This window comes from Balaenoptera physalus, assembly GCF_965194825.1.
Source record: "Balaenoptera physalus genome assembly, chromosome: 1".
Classification (NCBI taxonomy): Eukaryota; Metazoa; Chordata; class Mammalia; order Artiodactyla; family Balaenopteridae; genus Balaenoptera; species Balaenoptera physalus.
Genome location: NC_138882.1, coordinates 106,326,172 through 106,341,104, shown reverse-complemented (window position 1 = coordinate 106,341,104; position 14,933 = coordinate 106,326,172). Strand labels below are relative to the sequence as shown.

Sequence of the window (14,933 nt, the reverse complement as noted above, 5' to 3'; positions counted from 1 at the left end):
GTCACGCCGGCCTCTGACGCTGCAGGCTCACCCCGCCTCCTCTGTACCCCTCCCTCCTCGCGGCCTGAGTGAGCCAGAGCCCCCGAATCAGCTGCTTCTTTAACCCCGTCCTGTCTGGGCGGGGAACAGACGCCCTCAGGCGACCTACACGCAGAGGCGGGTCCAATTCCAAAGCTGATCCCCAGGAGCTGTGCGAACAGAGAAGAGAAGGGGAAATCTCTCCCAGCAGCCTCAGAAGCAGCGGATTAAAACTCCACAAACAACTTGATGTGCCTGCATCTGTTGAATACCTGAATAGACAACGAATCATCCCAAATTCAGGAGGTGGACTTTGGGAGCAGGATATATTAATTTTTCCCCTTTTCCTTTTTTTGTGAGTGTATATGTATATGCTTCTGGGTGAGATTTTGTCTGTATAGCTTTGCTTTATAATAGCTTTATTTTACTTCACTATATTATAGCCTCTTTGTTTCTTTCTATTTTTTCTCCCTTTTACTCTGAGCCGTGTGGACGAAAGGCTTTTGGTGCTCCAGCCAGGCATCAGGGCCGTACCTCTGAGGTGGGAGAGCCAACTTCAGGACACTGGTCCACAAGAGACCTCCCAGCTCAACGTAATACCAAACGGCAAAAATCTCTCAGAGATCTCCATCTCAACATCAAGACCCAGCATCACTCAATGACCAGCAAGCTACAGTGCTGAACACCCTATGCCAAACAACTAGCAAGACAGGAACACAGCCCCATCCATTAGCAGAGAGGCTGCCTAAAATCACAATAAGGCCACAGACACCCCAAAATACACCACCAGACGTGGACGTGCCCACCAGAAAGACAAGATCCAGCCTCATCCACCAGAACTCAGGCACTAGTTCCCTCCACCAGGAAGCCTACACAACCCACTGAACCAACTGTAGCCACTGGGGACAGATACCAAAAACAACGGGAACTACGAACCTGCAGCCTGTGAAAAGGAGACCCCAAACACAGTAAGATAAGCAAAATGAGACGACAGAAAAGCACAGCAGATGAAGGAGCAGGGTCAAAACACACCAGACTTAACAAATGAAGAGGAAATAGGTAGTCTACCTGAAAAAGAATTCAGAATAATGATAGTAAGGATGATCCAAAATCTTGGAAATAGAATAGACAAAATGCAAGAAACATTTAACAAGGACGTAGAAGAACTAAAGAGGAACCAAGCAACGATGAAAAACACAATAAATGAAATTAAAAATACTCTAGATGGGATCAATAGAAGAATAACTGAGGCAGAAGAAAGGATAAGTGACCTGGAAGATAAAATGGTGGAAATAACTACTGCAGAGCAGGATAAAGAAAAAAGAATGAAAAGAACTGAGGACAGTCTCAGAGACCTCTGGGACAACATTAAACGCACCAACATTCGAATTATAGGGGTCCCAGAAGAAGAAGAGAAAAAGAAAGGGACTGAGAAAATATTTGAAGAGATTATAGTTGAAAACTTCCCTAATATGGGAAAGGAAATAGTTAATCAAGTCCTGGAAGCACAGAGAGTCCCATACAGGATAAACCCAAGGAGAAACACGCCAAGACACATATTAATCAAACTGTCAAAAATTAAATATAAGGAAAACATATTAAAGGCAGCAAGGGAAAAAAAAACAAATAACACACAAGGGAATCCCCATAAGGTTAACAGCTGATCTTTCAGCAGAAACTCTGCAAGCCAGAAGGGAGTGGCAGGATATACTTAAAGTGATGAAGGAGAAAAACCTACAACCAAGATTACTCTACCCAGCAAAGATCTCATTCAGATGTGATGGAGAAATTAAAACCTTTACAGACAAGCAAAAGCTGAGAGAGTTCAGCACCACCAAACCAGCTTTACAACAAATGCTAAAGGAACTTCTCTAGGCAAGAAACACAAGAGAAGGAAAACACCTACAATAACAAACCCAAAACATTTAAGAAAATGGGAATAGGAACATACATATCGATAATTACCTTGAATGTAAATGGATTAAATGCTCCCACAGAAAGACACAGGCTGGCTGAATGGATACAAAAACAAGATCCATATATATGCTGTCTACAAGAGACCCACTTCAGACCTAGAGACACATACAGACTGAAAGTGAGGGGATGGAAAAAGATATTCCATGCAAATGGAAATCAAAAGAAAGCTGGAGTAGCAATTCTCATATCAGACAAAATAGACTTTAAGACAAAGACTATTACAAGAGACAAAGAAGGACACTACATAATGATCAAGGGATCAATACAAGAAGAAGATATAACAATTGTAAATATTTATGCACCCAACATAGGAGCACCTCAATACATAAGGCAAATACTAACAGCCATAAAAGGGGAAATCGACAGCAACACAATCATAGTAGGGGACTTTTAACACCGCACTTTCACCAATGGACAGATCATCCAAAATGAAAATAAATAAGGAAACACAAGCTTTAAATGATACATTAAACAAGATGGACTTAATTGATATTTATAGGACATTCCACCCAAAAACAACAGAATACACATTTTTCTCAAGTGCTCATGGAACATTTTCCAGGATAGATCATATCTTGGGTCACAAATCAAGCCTTGGTAAATTTAAGAAAATTGAAATCGTATCAAGTATCTTTTCCGACCACAACGCTATGAGACTAGATATCAATTACAGGAAAAGATCTGTAAAAAATACAAACACATGTAAGCTACACAATACACTACTTAATAACGAAGTGATCACTGAAGAAATCAAAGGGGAAATCAAAAAATACCTAGAAACAAATGACAATGGAGACACGACGACCCAAAACCTATGGGACGCAGCAAAAGCAGTGCTAAGAGGGAAGTTTATAGCAATACAAGCCTACCTCAAGAAACAGGAAACATCTCGAATAAACAACCTAACCTTGCACCTAAAGCAATTAGAGAAAGAAGAACAAAAAAACCCCAAAGCCAGCAGAAGGAAAGAAATTATAAAGATTAGGTCAGAAATAAATGAAAAAGAAATGAAGGAAACAATAGCAAAAATCAATGAAACTAAAAGCTGGTTCTTTGAGAAGATAAACAAAATTGATAAACCATTAGCCAGACTCATCAAGAGAAAAAGGGAGAAGACTCAAATCAATAGAATTAGAAATGAAAAAGGAGAAGTAACCACTGACACTGCAGAAATACAAAAGATCATGAGAGATTACTACAAGCAACTCTATGCCAATAAAATGGACAACCTGGAAGAAATGGACAGATTCTTAGAAATGCACAAACTGCCGAGACTGAACCAGGAAGAAATAGAAAATAGGAACAGACCCATCACAGGCACTGAAATTGAAACTGTGATTAAAAACCTTCCAACAAACAAAAGCCCAGGACCAGATAGCTTCACAGGCGAATTCTATCAAACATTTAGAGAAGAGCTAACACCTATCCTTCTCAAACTCTTCCAAAATATTGCAGAGGGAGGAACACTCCCCAACTCATTCTACGAGGCCACCATCACCCTGATACCAAAACCAGACAAAGATGTCACAAAGAAAGAAAACTACAGGCCAATATTACTGATGAACATAGATGCAAAAATCCTCAACAAAATACTAGCAAACAGAATCCAACAGCACATTAAAAGGATCATACACCATGATCAAGTGGGGTTTATCCCAGGAATGCAAGGATTCTTCAACATACGCAAATCAATCAATGTGATACACCATATTAACAAATTGAAGGAGAAAAACCATATGATCATCTCAATAGATGCAGAGAAAGCTTTCAACAAAATTCAACACCCATTTATGATAAAAGCCCTGCAGAAAGTAGGCATAGAGGGAACTTTCCTCAACATAATAAAGGCCATATATGACAAACCCACAGCCAACATTGTCCTCACTGGTGAAAAACTGAAACCATTTCCGCTAAGATCAGGAACAAGACAAGGTTGCCCACTCTCACCACTATTATTCAACATAGTTTTGGAAGTGTTAGCCACAGCAATCAGAGAAGACAAAGAAATAAAAGGAATCCAAATCGGAAAAGAAGAATTAAAGCTGTCACTATTTGCAGATGATATGATACTATACATAGAGAATCCTAAAGATGCTACCAGAAAACTCCTAGAGCTAATCAATGCATTTGGTAAAGTAGCAGGATGCAAAATTAATGCACAGAAATCTCTTGCATTTCTATACACTAATGACGAAAAATCTGAAAGTGAAATTAAGAAAACACTCCCGTTTACCATTGCAACAAAAAGAATAAAATATCTAGGAATAAACCTACCTAAGGAGACAAAAGACCTGTATGCAGAAAATTATAAGACACTGATGAAAGAAATTAAAGATGATACAAATAGATGGAGAGATATACCATGTTCTTGGATTGGAAGAATCAACATTGTGAAAATGACTACTACCCAAAGCAATCTACAGATTCAATGCAATCCCTATCAAACTACCACTGGCATTTTTCACAGAACTAGAACAAAAAATTTCACAATTTGTATGGAAACACAAAAGACCCCGAATAGCCAAAGCAATCTTGAGAACGAAAAATGGAGCTGGGGGAATCAGGCTCCCTGACTTCAGACTGTATTACAAAGCTTCAGTAATCAAGACAGTTTGGTACTGGCACAAAAACAGAAATATAGATCAATGGAACAGGATAGAAAGCCCAGAGATAAACCCACACACATATGGTCACCTTATCTTTGATAAAGGAGGCAAGCATATACAGTGGAGAAAAGACAGCCTCTTCAATAAGTGGTGCTGGGAAAATTGGACAGGTACATGTAAAAATATGAAATTAGAACACTCCCTGACACCATGCACAAAAATAAACTCAAAATGGATTAAAGACCTAAGTGTAAGGCCAGACACTATCAAATTCTTAGAGGAAAACATAGGCAGAACACTCTATGACATACATCACAGCAAGATTCTTTTTGACCCAGCTCCCAGAGAAATGGAAATAAGAACACAAATAAACAAATGCGACCTAATGAAACTTAAAAGCTTTTGCACAGCAAAGGAAACCATAAACAAGACCAAAAGACAACCATCAGAATGGGAGAAAATATTTGCAAATGAAGCAACTGACAAAGGATTAATCTCCAAGATTTACAAGCAGCTCATGCAGCTCAATAACAAAAAAACGAACAACCCAATCCAAAAATGGGCCGAAGACCTAAATAGACATTTCTCCAAAGAAGATATACAGATGGCCTACAGACACATGAAAGAATGCTCAACATCATTAATCATTAGAGAAATGCAAATCAAAACTACAATGAGATATCATCTCACACCGGTCAGAATGGCCATCATCAAAAAATCTAGAAACAATAAATGCTGGAGAGGGTGTGGAGGAAAGGGAACACTCTTGCACTGTTGGTGGGAATGTAAATTGATACAGCCACTATGGAGAACAGTATGGAGGTTCCTTAAAAAACTACAAATAGAACTACCATACGACCCAGCAATCCCACTACTGGGCATATACCCTGAGAAAACCATAGGTCAAAAAGAGTCATGTACCAAAATGTTCATTGCAGCTCTATTTACAATAGCCAGGACATGGAAGCAACCTAAATGTCCATCGACAGATGAATGGATAAAGAAGATGTGGCACATATATACAATGGAATATTACTCAGCCATAAAAAGAAATGAAATGGAGGTATTTGTAATGAGGTGGATGGAGTTAGAGTCTGTCATACAGAGTGAAGTAAGTCAGAAAGAGAAAAACAAATACAGTATGCTAACACATATATACGGAATCTAAGGAAAAAAAAAAAAAAGGCCATGAAGAACCTAGTGGCAAGACGGGAATAAAGACACAGACCTACTAGAGAATGGACTTGAGGATATGGGGAGGGGGTGGGGTGAGATGTGACAGGGTAAGAGAGTGTTATGGACATATATACACTACCAAATGTAAAATAGATAGCTAGTGGGAAGCAGCCGCATAGCACAGGGAGATCAGCTCGGTGCTTTGTGACCACCTAGATGGGTGGGATGGGGAGGGTGGGAGGGAGGGAGATGCAAGAGGGAAGAGAAATGGGAACAGATTGTATATGTATAACTGATTCACTTTGTTATAAAGCAGAAGCTAACACACCATTGTAAGGCAATTATACTTCAATAAAGATGTTTAAAAAAAAAAAAAAAAAGACACAGTGAGGAAAACAGTCAGGAATTTTATATATCGATCTGTATAGTTACATGTTTTTTTCCAGGTTAAGTTAAGCTGCACCAGTTTTTAACCAGGGTTGGGGTTTTGTTAAGCAAGTGTGATAGAGCAAGAACATAGTAAGACACATGTGGTTATATTCAAAATAATTAGTTTAATAATGAGAGTTAATTTTAGTCTAGGTGATGAGAGAAGTTATAGCATAAGGACAGATGATGAACAGGGGATAGTTCATAGAGCTAATGGTTTGTCAGTTCTAGGGGGGGTCAAAGGACTGTTGCAGTCAAAAGACCTCAATGTAGAATGAGTTGGAAGATAGATGATAAAGGTAGGAAGATGGATACTTAACACTGAAATAATGATTACTGTATGGACAAGGTTTAGTGTATATTCAGGTAAATGAGTGACAGAAGTAGAATGAAAGTCAAAATCATTGGTGTAGAGGTGATCAAGTAAGAAACCAGGAAGTGAGAAAGCTTGTCTTTTGGGGGTATTGAAATCAGTAAGAATTAAACGAGGAGCAGTCTTAGGGTGAGGAACACAAATTTGGGGTTTCTTTGAGAAATCAGAGAGAAAAACTCTAGGAGTCAGGTGATGATTGTAATAGGTGGTGGCGTAGTCTGAATATAAGCAAATAAAGCTGGGAGTTATTAGGGAAAGGAAGAAGAGACTATTCTAGAAGTGGCAATGAAAAGCAGTGGGGAAGCATACCCTAGTTGCAAGTTCAGAAACATAAATATTGTGTAGGATGGGGACAAAGTTCCTATTGCAGCTATGATAGTTATGATTCTTGCTCTTTCAGTCTCCTCCAGGCAAAAATAAGACACTGCATCTCACATTTGATGATTTACTGCTAGGTTTTTGTTATAGCTCATTTTCATCTTCCCTTCACCATGAAATGAATAAAGGCATAGAGTTCCAGGAGATCAAGGCTGAAACTCTAGAGACAATGAAACTAAAACACAAAAATAGTTCAAGAAATAGTTCCTAATTTAAAAAGAAAGAACTCTGACTGAAAATTGTAAAGACATAAGAAAGTTCTTTAAGCATAATCAAGAGACCTTCACTAAATTATATTTCTTTGTAATTTTCAAGCAACAACAACAAAGAAAGTAATCTCCAATAATTCAAGAAACAAAAATTCAATTTCCAAAAAAAAGAACAAAGTTGAGTTGTCTTAGAAGAGCTAGAAGAAATGGAAAAATAGAGCTTCAAAGCTCTGAAGGAAAAAGATTATCCAAGAATCCCAAATTCAGCAAGTTTACATCTTTGCAGCTAATAGAAATTCAAGGTCTTAGATAGTATAATGATGCCCTCGTATAAGTCACCATTAGAAAACAATTAAAATAAATAAATGAAATCATCAAAAGGAAAATGCATAAGGAAATTTTGACTCTAATGACTTAGACTAACTCTGAACTCTAAAGAGTTCAGTTCAGCAAATATCATGTATGACCAAATTTAAGATTAAGTATTTCTCCAACAAATTATATAAACTAGTAAATTAACATTCCAAGTAGACATTTAACAATATTCTATACGTTGTTAGATCTCTGTGTATTCAAAATGGTGAAAAATATTCTGGGATCTTTTCCTGAGGAAAATGCAGGTTTGTCTTTTTGGGGTACTGTTACATTCAAGAAAATATGTTATAATTTTTCTAGCTATATCCAATTAGCTAGTTAATACTTTCTTTTAAAAAATTTGTCAGCAATTTTTCAGGTTGCAGTGACCATATATTCAAGAATATTTAGTATAAATAGATTATACTTGCTATGACTATGGCTATAAACTGATTCCTATTTGTCCTATGTAAAAGATGTATGATAACATATATTATCTCCAGATCTAATTTCAGCAATAGAAAAGTGAAGGAAAGTATTTAAACAATTTAATTTCCAAAATGTAGGTTATATTTATTGTTTTTTTTAAACACTTGCATGTATAACTATTGTGATGTAATAGTATTTACAGAATAATAGTATTGTGACCACTAGTGGGATTGAAGTAGAATGACTAATTTGATTCAGTTCTGAAAAGAACTGTAACTAGAGTTTTTTGAGGTGGCATCAAGGAATGAAAGTGTAAACAGACAAGCAAATACTAATCTTTAAACAACATAACAGAGACAAATATCAAACAATATTTATGAGTATGTATAAATTAGTTAAATATGCCAGTATAAGAAAAATATAGAAAACAGAGGTACTTGAAATGAAAATGTTGGCTGATTTAGTTAAATAAATATTTAAAATATGTGGATTTAAAAATGCAAACAGGCCACTAAACTGTAAGTATGTATTCAACCAAATTAGTAATTAAGGATGCAAACTAAAATAACAGCTTCCTATTATACTGGAGAATTTTAAAATGGTTAAAAATGTACAATACTTTACAAGGTGTTGTAATGGGCACCATACTGCTGACTGGATTGTGAACTGCACAATGCTATTTTGGAAGAGGGCAAGCAATTTGGTGGTATTAGTAAAAAATAAAACTTTGTATATATGTTCATTAATCAAGCCCACTTTTTAGAAATATAGCCGATAAATATAAAAGCATCATAATATAAGAATGTATGTACAGAAATACTTATATAGCATTAAAATATATTTTTGTTTTTGAGGGACTAAGTTATGCCCTTATATATTTTACAGGTACTAAAAATATGGGGTGAATTGTGTGTACTGGTATGAATGAACAGCATTGATATACTGTTAAATAAAAAATAAAAGAATATTATAGAACAATGTGCATGGTTCACCTTGCTAAAAAAAAAAAAACAAACTCCATGAATATATATTTAATTGTATTATGTGAGCATATTGTTTGGTGCAGAAAGATTCAAAAGAAATCTAATTTTGATCAGTTTAAACAAATGAGTTTTATGCAAAGAAAATATTTTTTTCTTTATACTACTCAGTATTTTTGAATAATTATATGGCATATGCTTACTTTATAATTAATTTTTATTTTAATGTAAAAAAGTCTCCTTGACAGAATTTAAAACATACGTACCTACTTTAGGATGATATTAATGGCAAAAAAATTCCTGTAAACAAAATTCTGCACTGCATACTGAAATTAATAGCTGGAAAAATTTTAAATAACAAAAGTTAAATAAAGGAGTAGGAGTATTAATATAAAAAAATTGACATTCAAAGAAAATGACTTTAATGAAACAGAAGATTTATAATGAAAAACTATAATATTCATGACACTGTTTAAAAAATATTCTCAAATATATTAGAAAAAACTGTTAGAAATACAATAATTTATTGATGTGAAATTGATAGAAGTGTATTGGTTTAAAAGAATAATCTGTGGCAAGAAAACAGAAAATATATAGAGAAATTAGTTAACAAAATTAATTACACGTATGAAAGTCCTCCTTTTTTCAGTGTCCATATAAATTCATGTTGATTTCTCATGCACAAAATTTTGAAGAAACTCAAGTAAATGAAAAAGACCACAGTTTTACAGATTACATTCTTCAACATGAAGTCCATATAATTGAAATAGATTGTAAATAGTTAGATATCAGAAATAACAATAACAAACCTCCAAATACCTGAAACTTCATAGCAAATCAAAGTTGAAATTGCAAATTTAAAACTCAATAAAAAATTTAAATATCACAAAACACAACTCAAAAGATAAAATCTAAAGTTGTAAGCAAGTACTAATTAGACTCATATCTTCATTATATCTTAAAATCATAATATTTTACAAAGAGTAAATGAAACAAACAAATAAATAAACAGAAAAACAAAGGTAATGATTTTTTTAACGTTTTTATTGGAGTATAATTGCTTTACAATAGTGTGTTATTTTCTGCTTTATAACAAAGTGAATCAGTTATACATATACATATATCCTCATATCTCTTCCCTCTTGCATCTCCCTCCCTCCCTCCTTCCTTATCCCACCCTTCTAGCTGGTCACAAAGCACCGAGCTGATCTACCTGTGCTATGCAACTGCTTCCCACTAGCTATCTACTTCACATTTAGTAGAGTATATATGTCTATATATACACTACCACTCTCTCACTTTGTCCCACATTACCCTTCCCTCTCCCCATGTCCTCAAGTCCATTCTCTAGTAGGTCTGCGTCTTTATTCCCGTCTAGCCCCTAGGTTCTTCATGACCATTTATTTTTTTTAGATTCCATATATATCTGTTAGCATACGGTATTTGTTTTTCTCTTTCTAACTTACTTCACTCTGTATGACAGACTCTAGGTCCATCCACCTCACTACAAATAACTCAATTTCGTTTCTTTTTATGGCTGAGTAATATTCCATTGTATATATGTGCCACATCTTCTTTATCCATTCATCTGTCGATGGACATTTAGGTTGCTTCCATTTCCTGGCTATTGTAAATAGAACTGCAATGAACTATTGTGGTACATGACTCTTTTTGAATTATGGTTTTCTCAGGGTATATGTCCAGGAGTAGGATTGCTGTGTCATATGGTAGTTCTATTTTTAGTTTTTTAAGGAAACTCCATACTGTTCTCCATAGTGGCTGTATCAATTTACATTCCCACCAACAGGTTATGAGGGTTCCCTTTTCTCCACACCCTCTCCAGCATTTATTGTTTGTAGAGTTTTTATGATGGCCATTCTGAACGGTGTGAGATGATATTGCATTGTAGTTTTGATTTGCATTTCTCTAATGATTAATGATGTTGAGCATTCTTTCATGTGTTTGTTGGCAATCTGTGTATCTTCTTTGGAGAAATGTCTATTTAGGTCTTCTGCCCATTTTTGGATTGGGTTGTTTGTTTTTTGATATTGAGCTGCATGAGCTGCTTCTGTATTTTGGAGATTAATCCTTTGTCAGTTGCTTCATTTGCAAATGTTTTCTCCCATTCTGAGGGTTGTCTTTTCGTCTTGTTTATGGTTTCCTTTGCTGTGCAAAAGCTTTTAAGTTTCATTAGGTCCCATTTGTTTATTTTTGTTTTTATTTCCATTACTCTAGGTGGTGGGTCAAAAAGGATTTTGCTGTGATTTATGTCATAGAGTGTTCTGCCTATGTTTTCCTCTAAGAGTTTGATAGTGTCTGGCCTTACATTAAGGTCTTTAATCCATTTTGAGTTTATTTTTGTATATGGTGTTAGGGAGTGTTCTAATTTCATTCTTTTACATGTAGCTGTCCAGTTTTCCCAGCACCACTTATTGAAGAGGCTGTCTTTTCTCCACTGTATATTCTGGCCTCCTTTATCAAAGATAAAGTAACCATATGTGCGTGGGTTTATCTCTGGGCTTTCTATACTGTTCCATTGATCTATATTTCTGTTTTTGTGCCAGTACCATAATGTCTTGATTACTGTAGCTTTGTAGTATAGTCTGAAGTCAGGGAGCCTGATTCCTCCAGCTCTGTATTTCTTTCTCAAGATTGCTTTGGCTATTCAGGGTCTTTTGTGTTTCCATACGAATTGTGAAACTTTTTGTTCTAGTTCTGTGAAAAATGCCAGTGGTAGTTTGATAAGAATTGTACTGAATCTGTAGATTGCTTTGGGTAGTATAGTCATTTTCACAATGTTGACTCTTCCAATCCAAGAACATGGTATATCTCTCCATCTATTTGTATCATCTTTAATTTCTTTCATCAGTGTCTTATAATTTTCTGCATACAGGTCTTTTGTCTCCTTAGGTAGGTTTATTCCTAGGTATTTTATTCTTTTTGTTGCAATGGTAAATGGGAGTGTTTTCTTAATTTCACTTCCAGATTTTTCATCATTAGTGTATAGGAATGCAAGAGAATTCTGTGCATTAATTTTGTATCCTGCTACTTTACGAAATTCATTGATTAGCTCTAGTAGTTTTCTGGTAGCGTCTTTAGGATTCTCTATGTATAGTATCATGTCATCTGCAAACAGTGAAAGCTTTACTACTTCATTTCCGATTTGGACTCCTTTTATTTCTTTTTCTTCTCTGATTACTATGTTGAATCATAGTGGTGAGAGTGGGCAACCGTGTCTTGTTCCTGATCTTAGTGGAAATGGTTTTAGTTTTTCACCATTGAGGACAATGCTGGCTGTGGGTTTGTCATATATGGCCTTTATTATGTTGAGGTAAGTTCCCTCTATGCCTACTTTCCACAGGGTTTTTTTCATAAATGGGTGTTGAATTTTGTTGAAAGCTTTCTCTACATCTATTGAGCTGATCATATGGTTTTTCTCCTTCAGTTTGTTAATATGGTATATCACATTGATTGATTTGCATATATTGAAGAATCCTTTCATTCCTGGGGTAAACCCCAATTGATCATGGTGTATGATCCTTTTAATGTGCTGTTGGATTCTGTTCGCTAGTATTTTGTTGAGGATTTTTACATCTATGTTCATCAGTGATATTGGCCTATAGTTTTCTTTCTTTGTGACATCTTTGTCTGGTTTTGGTATCGGAGTGATGCTGGCCTCGTAGAATGAGTTTGGGATTGTTCCTCTCTCTGTTACATTTTGGAAGAGTTTGAGAAAGATAGGTGTTAGCTTTTCTCTAAATGTTTGATAGAATTCACCTGTGAAGCCATCTGGTCCTGGGCTTTTGTTTGTTGGAAGATTTTTAATCACAGTTTCAATTTCAGTGCTTGTGATTGGCCTGTTCATATTGTCTATTTCTTCCTGGTTCGGTCTCAGAAAGTTGTGCATTTCTAAGAATTTGTCCATTTCTTCCAGGTTGTCCATTTTATTGGCATAGAGTTGCTTGTAGTAATCTCTCATGATCCTTTGTGTTTCTGCAGTGTCAGCTGTTACTTCCCCTTTTTCATTTCTAATTCTATTGATTTGAGTATTCTCCCTTTTTTTCTTGATGAGTCTGGCTAATGGTTTATCAGTTTTTTTTATCTTCTCAATGAACCAGCTTTTAGTTTTATTGATCTTTGCTATCGTTTCCTTCATTTCTTCTTCATTTATTTCTGATCTGATCTGTATGATTTCTTCTTTCCTTTTGCTAACTTTGGGGTTTTTTTGTTCTTCTTTCTCTAATTGCTTTAGGTATAAGGTTAGGTTGTTTATTTGAGATTCTTGTTTCTTAAGGTAGGATTGTTTTGCTATAAAGTTTCCTCTCAGAGCTGCTTTTGCTGCCTCCCATAGGTTTTGGGTCATCGCGTTTCCATTTTCATTTGTTTTTAGGTATTTTTTGATGTCCTCTTTGATTTCTTCTCTTGGTTATTAAGTAGTGTAGTGTTTAGCCTCCATGTGTTTGTATTTTTTCAGATTTTTTTTCCTGTAATTGATATCTAGTCTCATAGCATTGTGGTCAGAAAAGATATTTGATATGATTCCAATTTTCTTAAATTTACCAAAGCTTGACTTGCGACCCAAGATATGATCTATCCTGGAGAATGTTCCATGAGCACTTGAGAAGTGTATTCTGTTATTTTTGTATGGAATGTCCTATAAATATCAGTTAAGTCCATCTTGTTTAATGTATCATTTAAAGCTTGTGTTTCCTAATTTATTTTCATTTTGGATGATCTGTGCATTGGTGAAAGTGGGGTGTTTAAGTCCCCTACTATGATTGTGTTAACGTCAGTTTCCCCTTTTATGGCTGTTAGTATTTGCCTTATGTATTGAGGTGCTCCTATGTTGGGTGCATAAATATTTACAATTGTTATATCTTCTTCTTGTATTGATCCCTTGATCATTATGTAGTGTCCTTCTTTGTCTCTTGTAATAGTCTTTGTCTTAAAGTCTATTTTGTCTGATATGAGAATTGCTACGCCAGCTTTCTTCTGATTTCCATTTGCATGGAATATCTTTTTCCATCCCCTCACTTTCAGTCTGTATGTGTCCCTAGGTCTTAAGTGGGTCTCTTGTAGACATCATATATATGGGTCTTGTTTTTATATCCATTCAGCCAGTGTATGTCTTTTGGTTGGAGCATTTAATCCATTTATATTTAAGATAATTATCATTATGTATGTTCCTATTACCATTTTCTTAATTGTTTTGGGTTTTGTTATTGTAGGTGTTTTCCTTCTCTTGTGTTTCCTGCCTAGAGAGGTTCCTTTAGCATTTGTTGTAAAGCTGGTTTGGTGGTGCTGAATTCTCTTAACTTTTGCTTGTCTGTAAAGGTTTTAATTTCTCCATCAAATCTGAATGAGATCCTTGCTGGATAGAGTTATCTTGGTTGTAGGTTTTTCCCTTTCATCACTTTAAATACGTCCTGCCACTCCCTTCTGGTTTGCAGAGTTTCTGCTGAAAGATCAGCTGTTAACCTTATGGGGATTCCCTTGTATGCTATTTGTTGTTTTTCCCTTGCTGCTTTTAATATTTTTTCTTTGTATTTAATTTTTGATAGTTTGATTAATATGTCTTGGCGTGTTTCTCCTTGGATTTATCCTGTATCAGACTCTCTATGCTTCCTGGACTTGATTAAGTATTTCCTTACCCATATTAGGGAAGTTTTCAAATATAATCTCTTCAAATATTTTCTCAGTCCCTTTCTTTTTCTCTTCTTTTTCTGGGACCCGTATAATTCGCATGTTGGTGCATTTAATATTGTCCTAGAAGTCTCTGAAACTGTCCTCAATTCTTTCATTCTTTTCTCTTTATTCTGATCTGCAGTAGTTATTTCCACTATTTTATCTTCCAGGTCACTTATCCGTTCTTCTGCCTCAGTTATTCTGCTGTTGATCCCTTCTAGAGAATTTTTAATTTCACTTATTGTGCTGTTCATGATTGTTTGTTTGCTCTTTAGCTCTTCTAGATCCTTGTTAAATGTTTCTTGTATTTTCTCCCTTT

At 35.4% G+C, this 14,933-nt stretch overlaps 1 long non-coding RNA gene across 1 annotated transcript in view; it reads left to right on the top strand.

Annotated features, from left to right (window-relative positions):
• Positions 1–4,098: 4,098 nt before the first annotated feature.
• LOC309656540 overlaps positions 4,099–14,933 on the top strand; it is a 281,381-nt gene continuing 270,546 nt past the window's right edge. Inside the window, exon 1 of the long non-coding RNA XR_014261432.1 lies at positions 4,099–6,175. This is a non-coding gene — a long non-coding RNA (uncharacterized lncRNA). The remainder of the gene's footprint in view (positions 6,176–14,933) is intronic.